The sequence below is a fragment of the Eupeodes corollae genome, chromosome 1, assembly GCF_945859685.1.
Source record: "Eupeodes corollae chromosome 1, idEupCoro1.1, whole genome shotgun sequence".
Taxonomy (NCBI): domain Eukaryota; kingdom Metazoa; phylum Arthropoda; class Insecta; order Diptera; family Syrphidae; genus Eupeodes; species Eupeodes corollae.
Window position 1 is genome coordinate 52306813 of NC_079147.1, and position 23316 is coordinate 52330128.

A 23316-nucleotide genomic window follows, 5' to 3' on the forward strand; every position below is an offset into this window, starting at 1 on the left:
ATAATGTAGCAATCTTTTTTTTCTACAATAACACCCTTTTAATCGAAATTTCTGTTGTTTATCTTATCTGAGTCTTTCGTTAGTACGAAAAAACAAAACAAACTTAATAGAAAGTACCTTTAGCTCGTTATCAGAAGCCTCAAAGCACATATTGACATCCACAAGCATCGTTATCTTTGTTTTGTTTTTATCACTTCGTTGGTCGCTATTCGACAAAAATCTTACTTACCATATAAAGGCTTTTTCGTGCAAAGACTTCCTTTTCTGGAAAATGATGATATGACAAACAATCAGACTCTCAGCTGTTGTTGTATCACGTGGTCATAAGAGTATCAACTTAAACTACGATTACGAGCACAGGAGATATCAAACAAAGTCGTAGCTGCAATTATCTAATAAAATTTTATTCCATAATTCCACAGAAAGATATCGCAAGATACATTTGCTTAAAGGGGGTTATTTATAAAAATATCCACTTTACTAAAAAAAAAGAAAATAGTTTAAAAGCAAGAATAAAATGAATGGAAGTCTGGGTAATTTGCCGACTTGTATTTTTTTTGTGTTTTTCTAGTCTAAGTCTAAGCCCCGTGCGCAATATGAACGGCTGCTTAAAGGCATCAATCAAGTAGCTAGATACATTATCTATGCACACTCATGGACAGCGCTTGTAGTAGCTGCAAAAAAAGGTTAACGTACTAAAGAGACAAAAAATGAAGACTAAAGGCTTCTAACAGCGTGTGGTACCGAGAAGTGAAGACGAACGGCAACGGCGGCGGTGAAGGTGGCAGGCGTTTGGTCGAGGAAAGAACTAACGAAGAAGCGACAAAATAATTGCAATGAAGTTTTCTTTAGAGATTTTCACATTGTTTTCCATTTGTTTAACTTCAACATGCACGTTCCGTATTTATTTGCATTACACTTTTCTATGAAACCCAGAGAGGGTGAAGTGTAAGGAAAAGATGAAAAATAAAAGAATTTTAGCCTTGCAAAATTTATGTTTTGCCTCTTGAGAGTGTTGGAAGTTCGTTCGTGTCTATTTGGCGGGTAAAAATAAAGTTCTTTTGTATTCCTATTATATTTTTTTTTTGTTTTTTTTTTTGCACTTTTAGGTATGCTAGCTAGAAGAGCTAGTTGAGCTGCTAGTAAAGGGTGATTTTTTTGAGGTTAGGATTTTCATGCATTAGTATTTGACAGATCACGCGGGATTTCAGACATGGTGTCAAAGAGAAAGATGTTCAGTATGCTTTGACATTTCATCATGAATAGACTTACTAACGAGCAACGCTTGCAAATCATTGAATTTTATTACCAAAATCAGTGTTCGGTTCGAAATGTGTTTATCGACAAATTTTGTTCAGCGATGAGGCTCATTTCTGGTTGAATGGCTATGTAAATAAGCAAAATTGTGGTATTTGGAGTGAAGAGCAACCAGAAGCCGTTCAAGAACTGCCCATGCATCCCGAAAAATGCACTGTTTGGTGTGGTTTGTACGCTGGTGGAATCATTGGACCGTATTTTTTCAAAGATGCTGTTGGACGCAACGTTACGGTGAATGGCGATCGCTATCGTTCAATGCTAACAAACTTTTTGTTGCCAAAAATGGAAGAACTGAACTTGGTTGACATGTGGTTTCAACAAGATGGCGCTACATGCCACACAGCTCGCGATTCTATGGCCATTTTGAGGGAAAACTTCGGAGAACAATTCATCTCAAGGAATGGACCGGTAAGTTGGCCACCAAGATCATGCGATTTGACGCCTTTAGACTATTTTTTGTGGGGCTACGTCAAGTCTAAAGTCTACACAAATAAGCCAGCAACTATTCCAGCTTTGGAAGACAACATTTCCGAAGAAATTCGGGCTATTCCGTCCGAAATGCTCGAAAAAGTTACCCAAAATTGGACTTTCCGAATGGACCACCTAAGACGCAGCCGCGGTCAACATTTAAATGAAATTATCTTCAAAAAGTAAATGTCATGGACCAATCTAACGTTTCAAATAAAGAATCGATGAGATTTTGCAAATTTTATGCGTTTTTTTTTTTTTTTTAAAGTTCTTAAGCTCTTAAAAAATCACCGTTTAGTTAAAATGCATAAAAAAAGATGTGCAAATAGACACACAAAAATATTTTCGAAAACAAAACACATCTGTTCAAAGTTATTTTAAATTATGTTTTTGAATATGAAGAGGATTGGTACTGCAGTTGAATAAATATGCAAATTAGAAGTTTTGTTTAACTTGAATAATGTTAAAAGTATGAATTTAGATATGAAAAAAAGGTTAAGAGGTATGATGTGGTAGGTTTGCCCGGGAATTCTAGTAACCCGGAGTCTCAACAACACTGACCTAAGTGAGCTTTTTAGAGCTTTATTGACATTTTTTCGATCGCAATCGCCTCCCTGATTTTAGTGTGAACATGACTTTTCCATCGAATCCACTTATTGTTGATTTGAATTAAAATTTCTGTTAAAGTTCTTACAAAATAATTTGTTTTGCCTTAAGGCAATTTAAAATAAATCCTTTCTTTAATGTTCTCTGTAGTACAGTTACAAGTTCCTTTTTAAAAATACAATGAGCGCATTCATAAAGCTAGTGACTACTTAGTCAAAATTCAACTAGCGAAATTGCACTACAAAGCTAGTCAATCCGGAACTGTCATAGTAATGACAAATACAAATACATATATAAAATACGAAACATTTATGTCTTCAGAACTTACATTTTTTTTTTCTTTTTACATTCAATAAAAACAACTACAAGATATAATATCATTGATTTGCATTTGAATTTAAATACCGAAAGATTAATCTTATTTTGAATTCTTGTGTTCTTTCCGAGCAGCTGATTGTGAAACGTCAAAACTAATGCGGGAAATTTTAACTACTTTTGTAGTTGCATTTAACCAATCGGAATCCCTTGACTAAGTAGCCACTAGGTTAATGAATGCCCCCAATACGTTTTAAGTTGGTAGCTCTGTCATTTGGCTAATGTCAAACTTAGCTGTCATTTACAGTGTCATATTGGGAGCATTCATGCAGCTAGTGACTAAGTGTGTTTTTACACTCAGACTTTCTGTATGCTGCGTGTTTTTGCATATTTTCTTTTATATACTCATCTCATCAACCTCGAAATATTACACTCGGATGTTTTTCGGTTGCGTGTTTTTGACACGAAAATATATAAAACTCAATACGAGAAACGCTTATAATAAGGAAAATGTCATTTGAAGTGATAAAAAATGTATTAGACGCCATGATTATTGACATCATGGATACGAATAATAGTTTCGATGAAGAAACGTTGTTAGATGTGTTAGACTTTTGTGAGGATGCTTTAAAAATTTCCAAGCAACAGAAAAAAGGGAATTGGATTAAAATCTGGGGAGAAAATAGATCTGACTTCGGATCCTTCATTTTCTTGAAGGTGAATGAAGAAACTTTCGGTCAGCAGAAAAGTTGGCTATCACTTTGCTTCAGCTGGTGAAACATGCAAACCATTCCTTGATTTAAATTAATTTGGACTTTTCTCCACTTGAAATTGTCCGGCGACATATTTCTTGTTTACTCGGAAACACAAGAAACAATAATATAGCAACGCCAAGAAAAAGAAACGTCAAAAACCATGCAAGACAACCCTGAACTCATAACTCAGCGTTTTGGGAGTTTTTAAAGTATTTTTATTTCACTTACTTTCTCAATCGCACTTATTAACATACGTCTTTCTAAAAACGTCTGACTGTTATAACACACTAAGTAGTCAAAAATCGGTTCCAGACATTTCTTGCACTAAAAGTTGGCCGAATGTCATAGAGAAAGCAAACTGTCCAAATGTCTGGAACGGTTTTCGCACCGATTTGCACAAGTTTATACTACTTTTTTAACGTCAAATTATATTTGAGCAGAGTTACCGAAGAATCATGAATAAGAATCAAATAAAATAAATATCAACAAAAGTAAACTTATATTTATTTTAGATAAAAATAAAGTTATCCCTTAAATTATCAAACATAAATTAGTTTTTTTTTTTTGAAAAAACCTACAATTTTTAATAAATGTTGACAATTATAAGTATAAATTTTTTGTACTACACATTTCTTCTTTAGTAACAGTTTTATGAAAAGATATAAATTGTATGAACATTAGGAAACAGAATATTTAAACTATATTCGCATTTACTAAAACTTAAATGAAAATAATAAAATTAATTGGGCAACCCTTAGTCAATAGTTAAATTAACGAGTTAAAAGGCCACACACGTTATTTTTTTGTTCTGTCATTACTTGCCGCGAACGTCAAATCGAATTTGACAGCCAGCCCAGGAATCGCCAGAAAAAATTCCTCGGACTAAATCTGACAGAAAGAGGAAATGTTTTACTCTCTCGCGTGCTCTCTTTTGTAAGAATTAGCGCAACTTTTGAAGTGTGGAACGACTTCGGTCTAAAAATGACTAAAGCTTTTAGTCTGAAACTATTTGAAACATGGTCTGGAATACAGCTAAAATTCAACTAGCTTTGTGATTGCAAAAATAAAATTTTGTTTTCCGGCAACTTTAAATTTAATAAAATCACATATAAAACATTATATGAGTGATTTATTTGTACATATAAACGGTGATTTTTTGAGAGCTTGAGAACCTTAAAAAAAACAAAAAAACGCATAAAATTTGCAAAATCTCATCGATTCTTTATTTGAAACGTTAGATTGGTCCATGACATTTACTTTTTGAAGATAATTTCATTTAAATGTTGACCGCGGCTGCGTCTTAGGTGGTCCATTCGGAAAGTCCAATTTTGGGTAACTTTTTCGAGCATTTCGGCCGGAATAGCCCGAATTTCTTCGGAAATGTTGTCTTCCAAAGCTGGAATAGTTGCTGGCTTATTTGTGTAGACTTTAGACTTGACGTAGCCCCACAAAAAATAGTCTAAAGGCGTCAAATCGCATGATCTTGGTGGCCAACTTACCGGTCCATTCCTTGAGATGAATTGTTCTCCGAAGTTTTCCCTCAAAATGGCCATAGAATCGCGAGCTGTGTGGCATGTAGCGCCATCTTGTTGAAACCACATGTCAACCAAGTTCAGTTCTTCCATTTTTGGCAACAAAAAGTTTGTTAGCATTGAACGATAGCGATCGCCATTCACCGTAACGTTGCGTCCAACAGCATCTTTGAAAAAATACGGTCCAATGATTCCACCAGCGTACAAACCACACCAAACAGTGCATTTTTTGGGATGCATGGGCAGTTCTTGAACGGCTTCTGGTTGCTCTTCACTCCAAATGCGGCAATTTTGCTTATTTACGTAGCCATTCAACCAGAAATGAGCCTCATCGCTGAACAAAATTTGTCGATAAAAAAGCGGATTTTCTGCCAACTTTTCTAGGGCCCATTCACTGAAAATTCGACGTTGTGGCAGATCGTTCGGCTTCAGTTCTTGCACGAGCTGTATTTTATACGGTTTTACACCAAGATCTTTGCGTAAAATCTTCCATGTGGTCGAATAACACAAACCCAATTGCTGCGAACAGCGACGAATCGACATTTCACGGTCTTCAGGAACACTCTCAGAAACAGACACAATATTCTCTTCTGTACGCACTGTACGCATTCGTGTGGTTGGTTTAATGTCCAATAAAGTAAACTGAGTGCGAAACTTGGTCACAATCGCATTAATTGTTTGCTCACTTGGTCGATTATGTAGACCATAAATCGGACGTAAAGCGCGAAACACATTTCGAACCGAACACTGATTTTGGTAATAAAATTCAATAATTTGCAAGCGTTGCTCGTTAGTAAGTCTATTCATGATGAAATGTCAAAGCATACTAAGCATCTTTCTCTTTGACACCATGTTTGAAATCCCGCGTGATCCTAACCTCAAAAAAATCACCCTTTAGTACAGTGAGAAATTCCCAACAAAACTATCCGCAGTAGCCAGATTTTGGTATTTAAAAATTGGTACAGAATCTGTCAGAATTATAATAAAAAAAACAAACACAAATAGAAGAAAGTTTTGTGAAAATCAAATGTTAAAATTAACTTAGTAAAAACAAACTAACTAAAACTAAAAAAATGGAAAAAAAAAAATGGTAAGAAAACATCTGGAAATTGAGATTCTATAAAAAAAGGCCATATAACAATTGCAGCTTTGACATAAAATAAAAACTCCAAGAAGAGGGTTTGTTCATAGACTACTACATTAACATGTTTCGTTGAAGCGAGCTTAAAACTAGCATAAATTCTTTATGTACAAATTCTTTATGACATGGAGTAGGTAGCTTATTCTTATATGGTGCTGAACTAATCAGTTATTCATTGTTTAACACGAATCAAACTATCTCACTTGGAAACACCAAAAAGATTTATTTAATCTTAACTGAGTTAAACCTTTGGTAGAAATATAGAAAAACTTAATTATCTTTTCTATTAATTTCTCTTGCAAAATAAGACCACTTCAGTAAGTCCATTTTCATTAATAAAACTAAATAATACTTACTTACTTACTTACTTAAGGTGGCGCTACAGTCCGGGGCGGACCTGGGCCTCAACCAACAAGCGTCTCCAGCCAGCTCGGTCCCTAGCTAGCTGTCTCCAGTTTCGCACGCCAAGTTGGTTGAGGTCCTCTCCCACCTGGGTGCGCCACCTGAGTCGCGGTCTTCCTCTACTGCGCCGTCTCTCGGGATTGGATTCGAAGACCTTCAGGGCTGGAGCGTTGATGTCCATCCGCTCTACATGACCTAGCCATCTAAGCCGTTGGACTTTGATTCTGCTAACTAGGTCAGTGTCGCTGTACAGCCCGTACAGCTCGTCGTTATATCTTCTCCTCCATTCTCCATCTATGCGTACGGGACCAAAAATCGCCCGAAGAATTTTTCTCTCGAAGTATCCTAAGATGCTCTCATCTTTCTTTGACAGGGTCCAGGCCTCAGCGCCATAAATGAGAACCGGGATGATGAGTGTCTTATAGATGGTAATTTTACATGCTCGAGAGAGGACTTTACTTCTCAATTGCCTTCTAAGTCCAAAGAAGCAGCGATTTGCAAGAGTTATTCTTCGTTTGATTTCAGCGCTGGTGTCGTTGTCTGCATTAATAGCGGTGCCTAGGTAGACAAAGTCCTTAACTACCTCAAAGTTATAGCTGTCCATGGTGACGTTTTGTCCAAGACGTCGTCGTTCAGTGTCCTTTTTTGATGACAGCATATACTTGGTCTTGCCCTCATTGACCACTAAACCCATCTTCTTCGCTTCCGTCGCAATGCTCAAAAACGCTCCACTGTCATCACGCTTTGATCTTCCAATTATGTCAATATCATCTGCGTATCCGAGTAATTGGATGGATCTTTGGAAGATTGTGCCTCTAGTGTTGACGATTGAGTTTTGCACAATTCTTTCCAGAACGATGTTGAAGAAGTCGCATGACAGTGCATCGCCTTGTCTAAATCCTTTTTTGATATCAAATGCATCGGTAAGATCTTTTCCGACCTTGATAGAGCAGCGTGCATTCTCAATCGTCATTCTGCACAAACGGATAAGTTTGACAGGGATGCCAAAACTAGACATTGCTCGGTAGAGCTCTTCTCTATAGATGCTGTCATACGCGGCTTTAAAATCGATAAAGAGATGGTGGGTATCGATTTGAAGCTCCTGGGTTTTTTCCAAGATCTGCCGTAGTGTGAATATTTGGTCGATAGTGGACTTTCCTGGTCTGAAGCCACACTGATAAGGACCAATCAGGTTGTTGACGAATGGCTTCAGACGTTCACATAATACGGCAGAGAGGATCTTATACGCAATGTTAAGGAGACTGATGCCTCTGTAGTTGGCGCAGTTTAGAGGGTCTCCTTTCTTATGTATCGGGCACACAATGCTGAGATTCCACTCATCGGGCATGCTTTCTTCCGACCATATTTTGCAGATGAGTTGGTGCATGCTCCCTACCAAGTCATCGCCTGCTGCTTTGAATAGTTCGGCGGTGATGCCGTCAGCTCCAGCAGCTTTGTTTGACTTAAGTTTAGATATAGCTATCTTCACTTCGTCAAGGTCGGGTGGGCGGAATTGTTGATCTTCGTCGCCGAGGTTGAGTGGTTCTATCTCTATTACAGCGGAATTCGGTTCGTCATCGCCGTTATATAATTTGGAGAAGTGATCTTTCCATATTCTCAGCATCGACTGTGGTTCTACTACGATGTTCCCTTGATCGTCTTTACAGGCTTCGGTTCGTGGCTGGTACCCTTGGGAGGTTTTTTTTACCTTTTGGTAAAATTTACGAACCTCATTCCTGTTGTGGCATCCCTCTATCTCCTCGATCACGCGCTTCTCGTGCTCTCTTTTTTTCCGTCTAAGAAGCCGGTGTTCCTCTCTCCTCTTCTGCTCGTAGAGCTCGCGAGCAGCTCTAGTCCTTTTGTGCAGCGCCGTTTTGTATGCCTCTTGTTTCGCTGCGTGCGCTTGCCGGCATTCGTCGTCAAACCAGGGGTTTCGCTGTGGTGGCCGTGTGAAACCTAGCACTTCAGAGGCGGCATCTCTGATGGCTGCAAGGCAATGTTGCCACTGGTTTTCAATGCTTAATGCAGGAAGCATAAGACTCCTTAGGAGGTTATTAGAGACTCGATCGGAAAAGGACATGGCAGTCTCTTGCGATTGTAGCCGTCTAACGTCGAATCTTCTCACAGTACTTCCTTGTTTTGGCTTGGATCGGGATATCCGTAGCCGTACCTTGGCTACAACGAGGTAGTGGTCCGAGTCAATGTTGGCCTCTCGGAATGTTCGGATATCCTGGATACTGGAGAAGTGTCGTGCGTCGATCGCAATGTGGTCAATCTGGTTGACGGTTGATTGATCAGGAGATTTCCATGTCCCCTTGTGGATATTAAGATGTGTGAACTGTGTACTAGCTACCAGAACGTCTCGCCCCGCAGCGAAATCGACCAGCCTGAATCCGTTGTCGGAGGTAGTGTCGTGCAGGCTGTATCTCCCGATTATGCCACCAAAGATGTCTTCTCTTCCTAGCTTGGCATTAAAATCTCCTAAGACAATTTTAATGTCATAGCCAGGGCACTGCTCATATGTCTTGTCCAAGAGCTCGAAGAACATATCTTTGGTGTCTTCATCTTTCTCCTCTGTTGGGGCATGCGCGCATATTAGGCTTATGTTGGCAAATTTAGCCTTGATGCGGATTGTCGTGATGCGCTCGCTCACACTGTTGAAACTCAAGACTTTTTGCCTGAGCCTAGTTCCAACAACAAATCCACACCCAAATAGACGCTGTCTTTGTTCTCGGTAGCAGTCGCCGTAGTATATATCGCAGTCTTTTAGTTTGCGTTTACCCGGTCCATCCCATCGCACTTCTTGGATGGCTGTAATATCTGCCTTGCAGCAGTTTAGGGCTTCCGCTAATTGTTCGGCTGCACGTGGTCTGTTAAGGGACCTAACATTCCACGTACATATCCGAAGTTCGTTGTCCTTATTTCGTTTGCGTGGGTTGTCAACAGTGAATCCGTCCGTATCCGAGGCTTGTTGTTGCTTCGAAACTATGATGTTTTTACGTAGCCAGGAAGTCACCCCGATGGCACAACCCCCAACCTGGAGGGCCAGATCCTTAGTATAACTCCAAGGAAGGGGAGCCGGATGAACCGCTCCTTATAGGCCTGGGCTCCGAATATGTCGAAGAAGCCCTATAAGGTGTTCACTAAGTAGTTCGACCTTACTGGAACTGTAGACGCCACCGTTGATTCTATCTCGAGAATTCGTCCGCTGCCGCCTGGATAAGGAGAGGAGCCTTAGTGGAAACACCTCTCCCCCCCTCTCTCGTTTGCTGCCCCCAACAACTTTCCACTGGTGTTGGAACCCAATCTCCAGTTGAGGTAATAGGCACCCGATGTTCACCGCGGGGAGGTGAGAGTAGGAGTTGATAGACAGAGGTGGGTTTTGAGAAAAACCTGTGGACGCTTGTGTCCTCTTGAATGCACATGTCTACCATTTGAACATCAAAACTAAATAATATCAACAATAAAAGATTGATTTGTTTCCCCAATGGAAAACACATACCTAATTCTATATGCACAACTACTCAAAAAACACAGCCATCAAGATACAAATGCAATATCAATCGTACCAACATTTGAGAACAAAATCACATATGTAAGATCCATTCGAGACTCGTATAAATGTCAAAAACCCATCCGTAGTAAGATTCTACTCTAAATTTTATAGGTATTATTCATACTATGGATATTGTTTTTGTTATTCGTGTAAAATCCTACTATACTATGAATAGATTTTCCAACAAAACACGGGTATTTTTATACTTTTTAAAATTCACAAACAACACGCGCCATAGTGAGTTCATTTGTACAACATGCTAAAAATTTTTAATTCTTTGACTTAAATAATTTCAATATTAATCAATTTTTGACAGGAATCGCAAATAAACTAAATTCTAAAAAGAAATTCAACAAAGGAAAAATTGTCATAAACTTCTTTTAAAAAAATAACAAATGACAGTTTAAAACTTGTCGCCCCCATATTTTAAGTCAAAAGAAAAAAAGGAAACAAGATTGACAATAACCACAAAAGATAATACGAATTTTATTTAATTATTTTAATTTTTATTTTGACGTACAATGCGCGGTTCAGCGAATGAATCACTCTATCTCTCTTTCCCCAAATTTGATTCGAGACAAATTTGTAATCGTTTTATTGATATTATAAAATAAAGTGAATTAATTAAGTTCAGGGCAGTGTCACGCTAATTATTTATGTATAATCTATTCTTCTTGTGAGTTATAAAAGACGTGCATCATTAAAGTGACGACGCGAACGTGTCAATGAACCCAAAAAACATTATATAATATCAAATAATGAGAGAGCTTGAGAAAGACTTCTTTTTTTGTAGATAGTTCGTTTGTGTTTCTTGATTGAAAGCAAAAGTCACCTGCTAATCTTAATTCACACATCGGGTTCGGTTTATTTGCTTTAGCTTTTGCGTTACAGATGCTTGATAATAATTTTGTTGTTTATTTTATATTCAATAAATAACAAAAAAAAAAAAAAAAAAAACAAAAATAAGAACGTGAGTAAGTGGAGGTCGGTCGGTCGATGTGAGGAGGCTCGTCTCGTCTTTGATTACTCTTGTTTCGCCTATGTTTTGTGTTGTTTTTATTCTTTTTTTTTTCTTTAGCCAATTGACATTTCTTTTGTTTAGCTGATATTCCAGAACTTGATGTTTATCAAAAGTGGCAACAGGGTGTAGGACAACAAAACCACTTTACATCTATTGTACATAATATTGAAGGCAGTGTGTATGACAGGCGTCCACTTAAGCGTTGGTTGATATAATTTTGCGTAGGTGGTCCAATTAGGACATGAATCTAATTACCTATAGGTAGGTCGGTAAGATAGTTTTAAAATATCCATGTAGGTTGATAGAGCTTGAATATGTTTTCGCAGAAACATGAAACACTTTATTTTTCAAAAAAAAAAAAAGAAAAAGAAAACAAAATCGAATCAATCACAGAAAAATGCACACCAAAGATAAATAACTTTACGAGCATGTGTGGTGCAGTATGTTTGTGCCTTTTTCACGATCGATGTGATGGTGGTAGAGACAGTGTTGTTGTTGTTTTTTCCTCCAAGTGGGAGTTTAACTCGTCTGATGATGGAAATGTTGTGAGCTAACGGTGAAATATGACTCCAATTACACTGACACTGAGGGTGTACTTTGAGTGCTTGAATTTCATTAAAAAGCAGCACCAACTTCACAGCATACATATATAACTTTATGTATATAATATTCATATGAGTACATGTGTGGTATTCCCTCTTGACATTGTCAGCGTTTTATGTTTTATTTTTCCAGTAGTTTGTTTTACTTTTTTTTGTATTTACTTAACCAAGGTCGGGATTAAATTGCAGATACATTTTTAATAGTTTTGCTAGCTAAGTCAACATGATGTTGGTTTACACTGTGCAGTACTTTGACAAGTAACTTGGAATAGGGTTAATGGTATAGTGGTTTATAATTAAAAATTTGTAAAGGAAGAATGATTATTGATTTTGTTGTTTACTCACCTAAACTTATATAGGTACGAGTACATATATATAAAATGACCTCGCTAAAGAAGTTAATGGATTGGAAAAATACTTGGTTGAAGGATTTTTGAGCAACTACTAGGTATTGTTTTAATTACTTGTTGTAAAAACAAATATTGACATAAAACTTAATTGAAGTTAACCGCAATCATTTATAGATGGATAATTAAAAACGAATCAAATAATAACAATGGAAACAATGTAGATATTTCATTGATATTTAAAGTATTTGCTTCGTGAAACAGCGGAAGATTAGAATAATAATTATTGTGCAGATCAGGTGTCATAGGGGACTTGAAAGAAAGGCAAGTTTCTAATATCTGATTGGCCAGCTGCCAAAAAATCGCATTCCAATTAAGGCAACTTTATTGGAAAGTTGACTGGAAAGTTAGTCAAGAAAAATGTCCCCCACTATCAAGTTAAGTCAACTTGTGTCAGAATGACAGTTAATCAATTTTGTTTTCAATTACATAACTGAAAATTGAACTTTATTTTATTTATTTTTTTTCCGCACGATTCCATTTAATATTTTGTGTAAAAGGTTCATCGTTAAATTAGAAAAGAAATAAGTAATATTTTCTTATAATACGAAATGCAAATTACGATGGACTTGTAGTTTACCTGAGGAATGTTTTGTGGACAGTAATGTTATTAGTAGTTTTTTTTACAATGAACTAAAGGCAGAAGTTAGTGAAGTAAAGCTGCGAGTTTGAAATGTATGACACTTGAAGATCTAACTAGTTGGCTTGGTCAAAATTTGTGTTCAAGAAATCCAGTTGACTGCAAATAAAATCCCTTATGTTTTCTGAACCTGCCCATTGGTGACAGGATTCATTTTTCAGTAATTTTAAAGTGACATTTCTAGAAATAGGCTTTGCAAAGTACTTGTTTTTAAGTGTGTAGGGATACAATTTAAAAATTGTTGGTGGTTTGCATTTAAATATTCCACCATTAGTTTTACTAAGCACTGTATTACCCGTGTTTTGTTGGAAAAGCCATTAATAGTATAGTGAGATCTTACACGAATAACAAAAACATTCCAACGCAGTATGAATACTACCGATAAAAGTTACAAGTAGAATCTTACAACGGATGGATTTTTGACATTTATACGAGATCTTATGTGATTTCGTTCTCAAATGTTGGCACGATTGGTATTGCATTTGTATCTCGATCGCTGTGTTTGTTGAGTAGTTATGCATTTTTAATTATGTGTGCGTTTTCCATTGGGGAAAAAATCAATCTGTTACTGTTGATATTATTTAATTTTGTTAATGAAAATAGACTAACTGGGCTTTTTTTGCAAGAGAAAACAATGGAAAAGATAGTTAAGTTTTGCATTGTTTCCAGCAAAGGTTTATCTCAGTTTAGATTAAATAAATCTTTTTGGTGTTTCCACCGCACAAGAAGATTTAAAAATGATTAACTTTGACAGCACTTTCTAAAATGCAAATGGTGTTTCGATGTTTTTTATAAAGTGCAAGTGAGGTAGATTGATTCGTGTTTAACAATGAAGAACTGATTAGTTCAACATTATATAAGAATATGGTTTTTTTTGATTAAAGCAAAACTACCCGAGTGTTTTTTGGCATTCTATAAAAAGTATAGTAGAAAATTCCCAAGAAAACGCATCGGCAGTAGCCAAATTTTTGTATTTAAAATTTGGTACAAATGAAACAAGACCTGTCAGAATCATAATTTAAAAAAAAAAACACAAATAGAAGAATGTTTTGTGAAAATCCAAAGTTTAGATTAACTTCAGCAAAAAAAACAGCAAAACTTAATTATCTTTTCTATTGTTTTTCCTTGCAAAATAAACGCAGTTAGTCCATTTTCATTAACAAAACTGAATAATATCAACAGTAACAGATTGATTTTTTCCCCAATAGAAAACACATGATTCCAAAAGCACAACTATTCAACGAACACAGCCCTCTAGATACAAATGCAATATCAATCGTACCAACATTTGAGAACGAAATCACAAATGATCCATTCGAGACTCGTTTAAATGTCAACAACCCATCCCTAGTAAGATTCTACTTTAACTTTTATCGGTAGTATTAATACTGCGGACATTATTTTTGTTATTCGTGTAAAATCCTACTATACTATTGATAGATTTTCCAACAAAACACGGGTAATATATAATAACGGTTTCTGGTAGAGGAGCTTAATGCAAGCATTGTTTACTATCAATTACTCCCTCCTTTAGACGGGAAAGTAATTTTAAAAAAAATACTTAAAATCTAAACAAAAAAATTAAAAACAACGGCAACACTTGCAGTTCTAAATTGTACCTTTTCAAAAGCCTGCACTTTATAGTTAAAATGAAATAAGGTTTTTGCAGTCAATGGAAGTTTAAAAAATTGACTTCAAAGTCAAAATGTATGAAAACAAAGTTTAAAACACACTTTGGGTATTAGTATCTTGTCGCTAAACTGACCAATTTCGATAGGATGCTATTTGGACAGCTGTCATTTTTGAAATTGTCAGATTTTGACAATTGACAAGAAAATACTATGCCATTGGTCAGATCTGTATTCTACCATATAAATTATTGTCGTTTCTAAACATCAAGATTGCTACGATTTGTAACTATATAACGTCATCACATCTTTCCTAAACTTATTGTTAAAGTGTCAAATAGTTACGATTTACAACAATACACAACTCTGTTGAGGAGATGGATTGAAAGTATGTATTTAACTTTCAAAGTGAATAAAAGTACAAATAAGCATTTTTTTGACTTAGAAGAAAACAATAAAAAAAAAGCAAATTTCTCTTTTTGACAGCGATCATTGAAAATTTTGACAGCGATCATTGAAAATTCCTGTCATTGAAAAAATTCCCCTGATTGAAATGAACAGAATCTGTCATTGGAATTGTGTTTAATTGAAACACAAATTAGTGGAACGATTTTATTGGTTTGTTTTGGACATAAAAGAATCAGCTGTTTAGGAATGAATTTCCGACCGAAAAATAATAAAAATCAAATTTTGTTCTAGTAATTTCCGATCGACAAATACAGAGGTCTTGGGTTCGATCCCTGTCTATGCCATCTAAAGTCTTTTCACGGGTACTGCCTCTTGCGAGGAATTGATTCCAAGAGTAACTCTTGTCATGAAAAAGTGCTTTCTCAAATTAGCCGTTTGGATTCGGCATATGAACTGATATGACTTCATAATTCGGAACAATATCTTTGCACTGAAAGCGTTCGATTTTTCTTTGTATTTCTACCTGTCAGTTTTACTTTTAATAATGAATTCTAATCTCCATTTTTGTCCAACCGACAGAAATTTTCAATAAAAGCTATGACCAACCTGTCAAAGAAATGTCAATGATTGGTTTTAAAGTTGAAAACTAATGATAACTTTCGCCTGTTGTACGTTTTTGATATTGGTAAATTGATAGATAAACAATTTCTGACAACAGTCGTTTCTAAATGAGTTAAAAATCTAAGCAATTATTAATAATTACACTTGAGTTTTGTTTTGACATATCAGCAATATTTGAATATTGTTAAAAACAGAAAATTCTAATTAATACAAATCGTACAATACTCGCTTTAATAAGGTTTTGAAATTGGGAAGTTTAAGCCGACGCACGTAAGGGACTTGAAGATAAAGCAAGTTAGTTCAAACTTAGGCGCCAGTTATAGCTATCATTGGTTTTCATCATTGAAAACAAACATTTGAATTTTCTTGACAGGTCGTTTATAGCTATCATTAAAAGTTTCTGTCATTGAAAAATATTTCTTGATTGAAATTCACTGAAAAACTTTTACTGACAGAAATCTGTCATTGAAATGGTGTGAAATTGCAACACAAATCAGTGGAACGATTCGTTTCACTTTTAAACATAATAGTATCAGCTGTTCAGGAAAATGAATTTCCGTCCGGATAATAGAAAAATAAATTTTGAAAGAAAAACATACGATATTACACTTTTTTTCCTCAAAAAAAAAAAAAATTCTTTGGGTGATATACAATTTTCATTTCTTATGAAAAGGAAACACCGGCAAATATCGATTTCAATGATAGCTATAACTGGCGCTTTAGGCAAAGTCGCCGTTGACAGCTAATAAAGTCCATTAATTTGTCTGAAACGGTCCATTGTTACAATTCTCTACAAAAATGGTGTAACAATTCGAAAATTAAAGCACTTTTGGGTTAACATGGTTTTCATTTTTTGCTGGCAATTGTAAAGCTGTTTTAAAAATTTAGGCATTTGGAACAAAAATATGAAGAATCAAAGATGTTTGATTAAACTAAGAACAATTCAGAATATTGCTGCTTTTGCCAGTAAGCTTAACAAAAACCCAGGTTTCTTGATTCCTTGTCGTTCTTTAAAATTAGGCATACCACAAACGTCATTACACCATATTTTGTATAAATGCTTAAGTCTTAAGGTAAAAGGTCAGTCAATAATCGGTAACGTCGTAACTTCAATGATTGGCCCTTCTTATGCATCAAGATGATCCGGATTTTCAGCTTACAATCACCATCAGTGGGCAGGATTATTTTAACCTATGTTAATAATCAAGAACTGTTGCATCGAGACATTCACAATTTTGCTAAGTTTCCTGATCATGTTATATCTCAAAGTGCCGATCACAAACCGACATCTTCTGATTGAACACCTCCATACTATTTTCCTTGAACACAGTCTCTGCTGATACTCCACAACAAATAATATTAAAATATACAAATAAATCACCTGTCAAGGGATTATAATAAAAATAAATAATTTATTAATTTAAATTATATGTACACAAAAAAATATACTTCTGTTTTGTACATATGCTCTTTTAATTAACCTAAATCAATAAAATTAATTTTTTTCATTTTTCAAACACTAAATTCTTAATTAATACAATTGTTTTGTTTTTCTTATTTCTATTTCCAGCTTTTTCGGTAAAGAAATTATTTTCTTCTTCGAATTTTAGATGAATTTATAAGATCAACAAAGTTCTTAGGTAAGTTAAATTTTTAATATTGAACAAAAAATAATAAACTTTGTATTATATTATCGATCCCAAAATGTGTACTGTTATCTAAAATTGTATTTCATTTAAAAATAAACTTCGAATAAATTTTCTCCCCACCCTTTTGTTTTTACTCTTTGAACACACTCAACTTATTTGTTTTCTTTAACTTTACCTACGTTATATATAAAACTAAACTATAGGTACCTAAGCACACTAAAGGAGAATCATTGGCATTTGTCCAAGAGATTTTTTAGACCAGAGATCAATAGATCAGATAGTTTCAACGATAAATTTGTTAACTCTATGCGAGCATACACTTTAGACGCGGTGAAAATTGTATTGCAAAACGAAACAACATTGTCGTATCGTAATGTCTAATCATCGACATTTACGAGTTTATCTGGAAAATTTGTAGGGTAGCACCAACGAGACCAAATACCGACCACAGACAGATTCAGATTTCTAAGGCTCAGAGAGATGCATGGTTGTTGTATGGTAAGCGGTAAGCAGTTGGCATGCCATGTCCATCATTGTAATCGACAACCGCCAAGATATCGGTCTCGACGAACAACGACGACGACGACGATGACGACGACGACGATGACGACGACGACGACTCCACCCTATATGCTCCTTAAATAACACTTATAGTAGTTTTTTGAAATTTCTTGTGGCTGTCAGTTCTGTTACTGCACTACCGACACCGATTTAAGAGGCGGCATTAGCGTGTAGCACCTTCAGCTACTGTTTGTGCTAGGTACGTTTTATAATTTGTATCTTGCTGCTGCGGTTGGATAATGTTTTTATATGCGCTAAACAACCGATTATCGATTCAGATATGTATACATAGTATATTCTATATTTAAGATACATATCTCTGCTGTTGAACTGTAATTTGTACTTTGCGCTGCTCCTCGAATGCTCGATATACTTTTAATTTTCAAAAAATAAAATACCGAATTCGTGTTTATGTAATTGAGTTTTTATTTATAGCGTAAACTATGTTTTGGTTAAAATTAAAAAAAAAAAAAACCTACAGGAGCTGGTCTACATTATACCATAGAGTGATAGAGAGAGATGTTTTAATTTTTTTAATTTATCAGATAGAAAGATACTCTTAGATGATGATATAATTGTTTTTGGGAGATAGTTTTGCTTTTATTTTCTGTAGTTTGTTCGGTTAACTTTGAAAACAGTTGATTTTTAATTTAAATTCCTTGAACTTACCTCAAAGCGTGAAAATTTAACACTTTTGTTTTTGATTTCATAGAGTGGCGTAGTTCTCAAAGTGTGAAACCAAGTGTTTTCTTACCCTTAAGATCTTAAATTACATTCAATTTGACGTTTCATTTCTTAATATTTGTACTTTTTTTCTTTATTTCGATAACCAAAGACATTCAGAGACCAGATTCTTTTGTATACGTATCGACCTCCAACACCTACATGTTTACAGTACCCGTGTTTTGTTGGAAAATCTATCCATATTATAGTAGGATTTTACACGAATAACAAAAACAATATCCGCAGTATGAATACTACCGATAAAATTTAAAGTAGAATTTTACTTCGGATGGGTTTTTGACATTTATACGAGTCTCGAATGGATCATTTGTGAATTCGTTCTCAAATGTTTGTACGATTGATATTGCATTTGTATATCGATGGCTGTGTTCGTTGAGTAGTTGTGCATTTGGAATCATGTGTTTTCCATTGGGGAAAAAATCAATCTGTTACTGTTGATATTATTTACTTTTGTTAACGAAAATAGAATAATTGGGCTTATTTTTCAGAAAAAAACAATAGAAAAAATATTTAATAATAGCTTCAAGCTCGGTTCAACACCACAGTCAATGTAGCAGTCTACGAACAAACCCCCACCCTGAAGTTTGTATTTTATGTCAAATTGCTTGGTTAAAACTTTGAAATCGAGTATCACATTACGTTATTTGGCAATGTCTCACTGTACTATATATGGAATACCAAAAAAACACGGCTATTGTTGTTATTATAATTTTGACATTATGTTCAGGAATATCTATCGCCCATGCTCCGAATTTCGATCGAAAGTGAATTGAAATCACTTTTCAATTTCACGTGAAATGAAATTGCATGTTCTTCAATTCGATCGATTTCGAAAACTTTGAAATTGCTTCGAACTGTCAAAATTTCGAAATTGCTTCGAACTGTCAGAACTGAAAGATCATCCATTTTTATTTTGTTTCTGAAGTAAAATGTTTGATGTTGTGAAGATGGATGCAATATTATTGGCAATTTTAAGTTAAACAAAGAAGCAGAATTCAAGAGAAAAAATAAGAAGACAAATTTTGCGAGACAAATAAAAATATATTGATATAAATAAAGTAAATTTTTTCTTTTAAGCTTTCATTGCAAGTTTAGATTAAGCAAATACGCTTTTTTATATGTTCTAAGGGAAATAAAACCTTTTATAATACCTTCATTAATTCCTTCAATTCATAAACTTGCTGCAACGCTCAGATTTCTAACAGAAGGAAGCTATCAAAGATCAATTCACAGAAATAAAAAATGTGATTTGAATGCGTTCAAAAATAGAACAAACTGAAATACAGAACATCCATTATTTGCATGTTCGAAAATCCAATTCACTATAACGAATTGTGGAAAACCCCAATTCACTTTCGTAAAGTGTAAAGAACATGGGCATATGTATATGTATAGGTTTGATTTCAAGATTTTTGGGCAGAAATTGTTGGTCTGTCAAATTTTGAAAAGAGGGGTGAAATTTAGAGAGAGCAAAACTTAGAAAAAAAATATAGAATGGTTTCTTGGTAAAAATAGTCTGCAACTCAATCAATGTGAAGCAAATTGAACGAAAGCCGCTAATAACAGTCAATTTACGTACAGCAATATGACATTTGACAGATCAAAAATGTCTGTCCAAAAATTAAAGAAATTATTTTTCTCTCTTGGAAGCGCTCAATTTAACCCAAAACTATCACACTTGTATAGTGTGGAACATCATTTGTGCAGCAATTGTCAGTTTTTGTTAGGATTCAGAACGGACCCAATAATTATTAACAATAACAATATAATGGATGATATGTGATGTTCTGCATTTCACTTATTGTGGATACACTTTGCGAAAGTGAATCTGTTGTTCCACAGTTCGTTATTGTGAATTGGATTTTCGAACATGCAAATGGATTGTCTGTATTCCGGTTTGTTCCATTTTTTGAACGCATTCTATCAATTTATCTTTTATAGCTTTCTTCTGCTAGAAATCGGAGTGTTGATGCAAGTTTTTGAATTAAAGAAATCGATGAAGGTATTATAAAAACTTGTATTTCCCTTAGAACATATAAAAAAGCTCCTTTGCTAATCTAAAATTACAATGAAAGATTAAAAGATGAAATCAAGAATTCTGCATAATTTTCACACACTTACATTGTGTCAGGTAAATCCAATGTATTTGATTTGTCTCGAAAAATTCGTGTTTTTGTTTTTTTATCTTTAATTCTGCTTCCTTTTTCCACTTAAAATTGCCAATAATATTGCATTCATCTTCACTTCACAACATAAACAATTTTACTTCAGAAACAAAATAAAAATGAATGATCCTTCAGTTCTGACAGTTCGAAGCAATTTCGAAGTTTTCGAAATCGATCGAATTGAAGAACATGCAATTTCATTTCACATGAAATTGAACACTGACTTTAATTCACTTTCGATCGAAATTCGGAACATGGGCGATGGTTTTGTTTTGACAACTGATTTTTTTTATTCAAGCGGTGCATTTGGCCGATTTTTGATTTTTCAATTTAAATTGATGGACATTTTATGAAAACAAAAAGAAATCAGTTACTTTAGTCTTAAAATAAAAAACTATTGCGATTTCGTGAAAAAAATAAGTTTTTCCGAAAAAAGTAAAAAACTCAATCTTTCCATAACAGATACTTGCTTTACAAGAAGCTCCTTTTTTGCACAAGTTTAAATACTTCAAATTTCATTTGTTTTTTTTCAGGTTTTGAATGTAGTCAAATCTGCTTATGTGATAAGTGATAGTTACATTTTTTAGATCTACCATCAACTCGTTTGAAGAATTTCCAATAAGCATTGTTGAAATAATGTGATTATATTCCTACTTTATCGTATTTATTCTTAAGTCATGAATTTTTGTATAGTTTTTTTTTTTTTTAAGCCTAGTACGTAGCTGAAGTAAAACGAATTTTTTCGTCGGTCTCCAAGTGCAGAGCAAAATGAAAACAAAAACCACAGCGGAAAAATATTTGTGGATAGTTCTGTCAGCTGTCAAAAATTATTGACAAGTTCTGACAGTCAGCTGCTGGTAAACTAAAGTGGAAAAGAATTCTATTTCATATATGCAGCTATATTACTCCAGAGGCTCGCAACGACTGAATTATTTTTGTAAAGCCTATGCTCCAACTTCCAAAAGGCTTCACTGGCTTCGACCAACGAAGCCAGTTTTTTTCCTCCGAAGAGAAATCATCAATCTTGCACATCACCAATAACATCTTCAATATACTGAGTTTCCGATTCAGAAATGTATTGTTAGAACACATTAGACAAATTCGTTTTATTTTAAATTTTAAATCAAATATAAATCAAAGTCAAAACACCGAAAGTCACCACTAAACTTTTTTTTTAATAAAAAATTAAACGTCAAAATTTCGGAAGCAATTCATATGCCTGACAATTAAATTGAAAACAAAAAGAGTGGAGAATTGTACTAAAAAATCTAGTACAGCTATCCACTAAAATGACACATTTCTTCGTTTAGCAGCGTACTCTAAAAAAGAAAAGCACAGCAAAATTATGATTTCGTCATGTCATTTTTGTATTGGATTTTTCGTTTCGCATCAGAAGTGTACTAAGCTTAACCGAGAAAAAACGTCAGATAGCTTTTCCGCTTAAAATCAGGTATGCACTATAAAAATCCTTGTTCGAATTTTCATACTTTTTGAACACTGTTAAAAGTTTCTGATGATTTCATATAAAATTGATCTTAACTTTCAATGTGTGTGGTAAAATGATTTGAACATTACATACATTCGTGTAAATTGACATTTCAACTTGTATTCAAACCAAAATGGCAGCTAGGTTTCCGGTTGTCATATGGATTGTCTTTGTCGATAATCACAATTTTCTTTGGTTGTTTAAAGGAAAACAAAGTTAATATTTTATCTTTGTAAACGTCTAGGAACTTTATTTATATTGTAACAAATACAATGCCTTTGTTTGAAATCGATGTTCGGATTTCTGTTACAACAACTGAAATGAATGTCACAATTTTATCCACCATTTAAAGTGTTTTCATAAAAAGCAACGATCTAAGCGACACCATGACAGTTGGTTACTATTAATACTTAATTGATTTTATTAAAATTTTAAAATGTTAAAACACCATTTTGCTTATTTTAAACCATTTAGAGTCTTTTTTTATCTCTTAACAATTAACTTAAGTTTAAATCCTAAAATGGTTATTTTATCAATCAGTTATTTGTTAAATAATTATAACTTTTGAGTTTTTGACATTTCAAATTATTAGAACCGTTTGCAATTTTTTTTTTCTACGAACTGTTAAGGTGTGTTTAGATGCGCTGTTTTTTGTATATAAAGGAATTAGTAAACTAAATGAATGAAATTGAAAATTGCTAACTTAGACTCTCATGTTGTTAATAGTTGATTGAATCCAAATACAAATCTGACGTTTTTTCTTTTACTGAAAATTTGTAACTGGTTCAATTTTGATTAAAAATTTACTGCAAGTATCGCAAACACCATAAATGACATTGAACAAAGCTCTTTATTATATTTATAATTTCAAATTTCACATTTTCTTCAATTTCCATAAAATAAAATAAACAAACATAAATTTCTAACTACGTTAAACCTGATATAAATATTTACCCAAAATATAATGAAGGTAGGTAAGGTACCTTTCCACATCGCTAAACATGTGCCTAGGAGAAAATAAACAAGTCAAGAGTAGCTGTCGTTGTCGTATCGTAGTAGGGCTCCAGTTGTGATCGAGTGCATAAACATTTACCATTAACATACTCCCATGATTTGTGGTGCTTCACAATCTGTCAATTTAGCAAAAATATAAAAATAGAAAGCTATTTTTCCACTCTGCTCAAATCACTGGATAATGTTCAATTTTTGTTTTTTAACTATTTTCTGTGATTTAAATCTTTTCATAATCAAGTTGATTTCTCTTCTTTTCCTTTGCCGTTTATGTCGTCTCA

At 34.4% G+C, this 23316-nt stretch overlaps 1 protein-coding gene across 11 annotated transcripts in view; it reads left to right on the forward strand.

The window, feature by feature from the left end:
* The window catches only part of LOC129938805 (F-actin-monooxygenase Mical), a 230362-nt gene that overhangs the window by 18315 nt on the left and 188731 nt on the right, over window positions 1–23316 (forward strand). For all 11 annotated transcript variants that reach the window (XR_008780483.1, XR_008780484.1, XR_008780485.1 and 8 more), the window contains exon 2: window positions 16990–17059. The gene's annotated coding sequence lies outside the window, so the exon portion shown is untranslated. The remainder of the gene's footprint in view (window positions 1–16989; window positions 17060–23316) is intronic.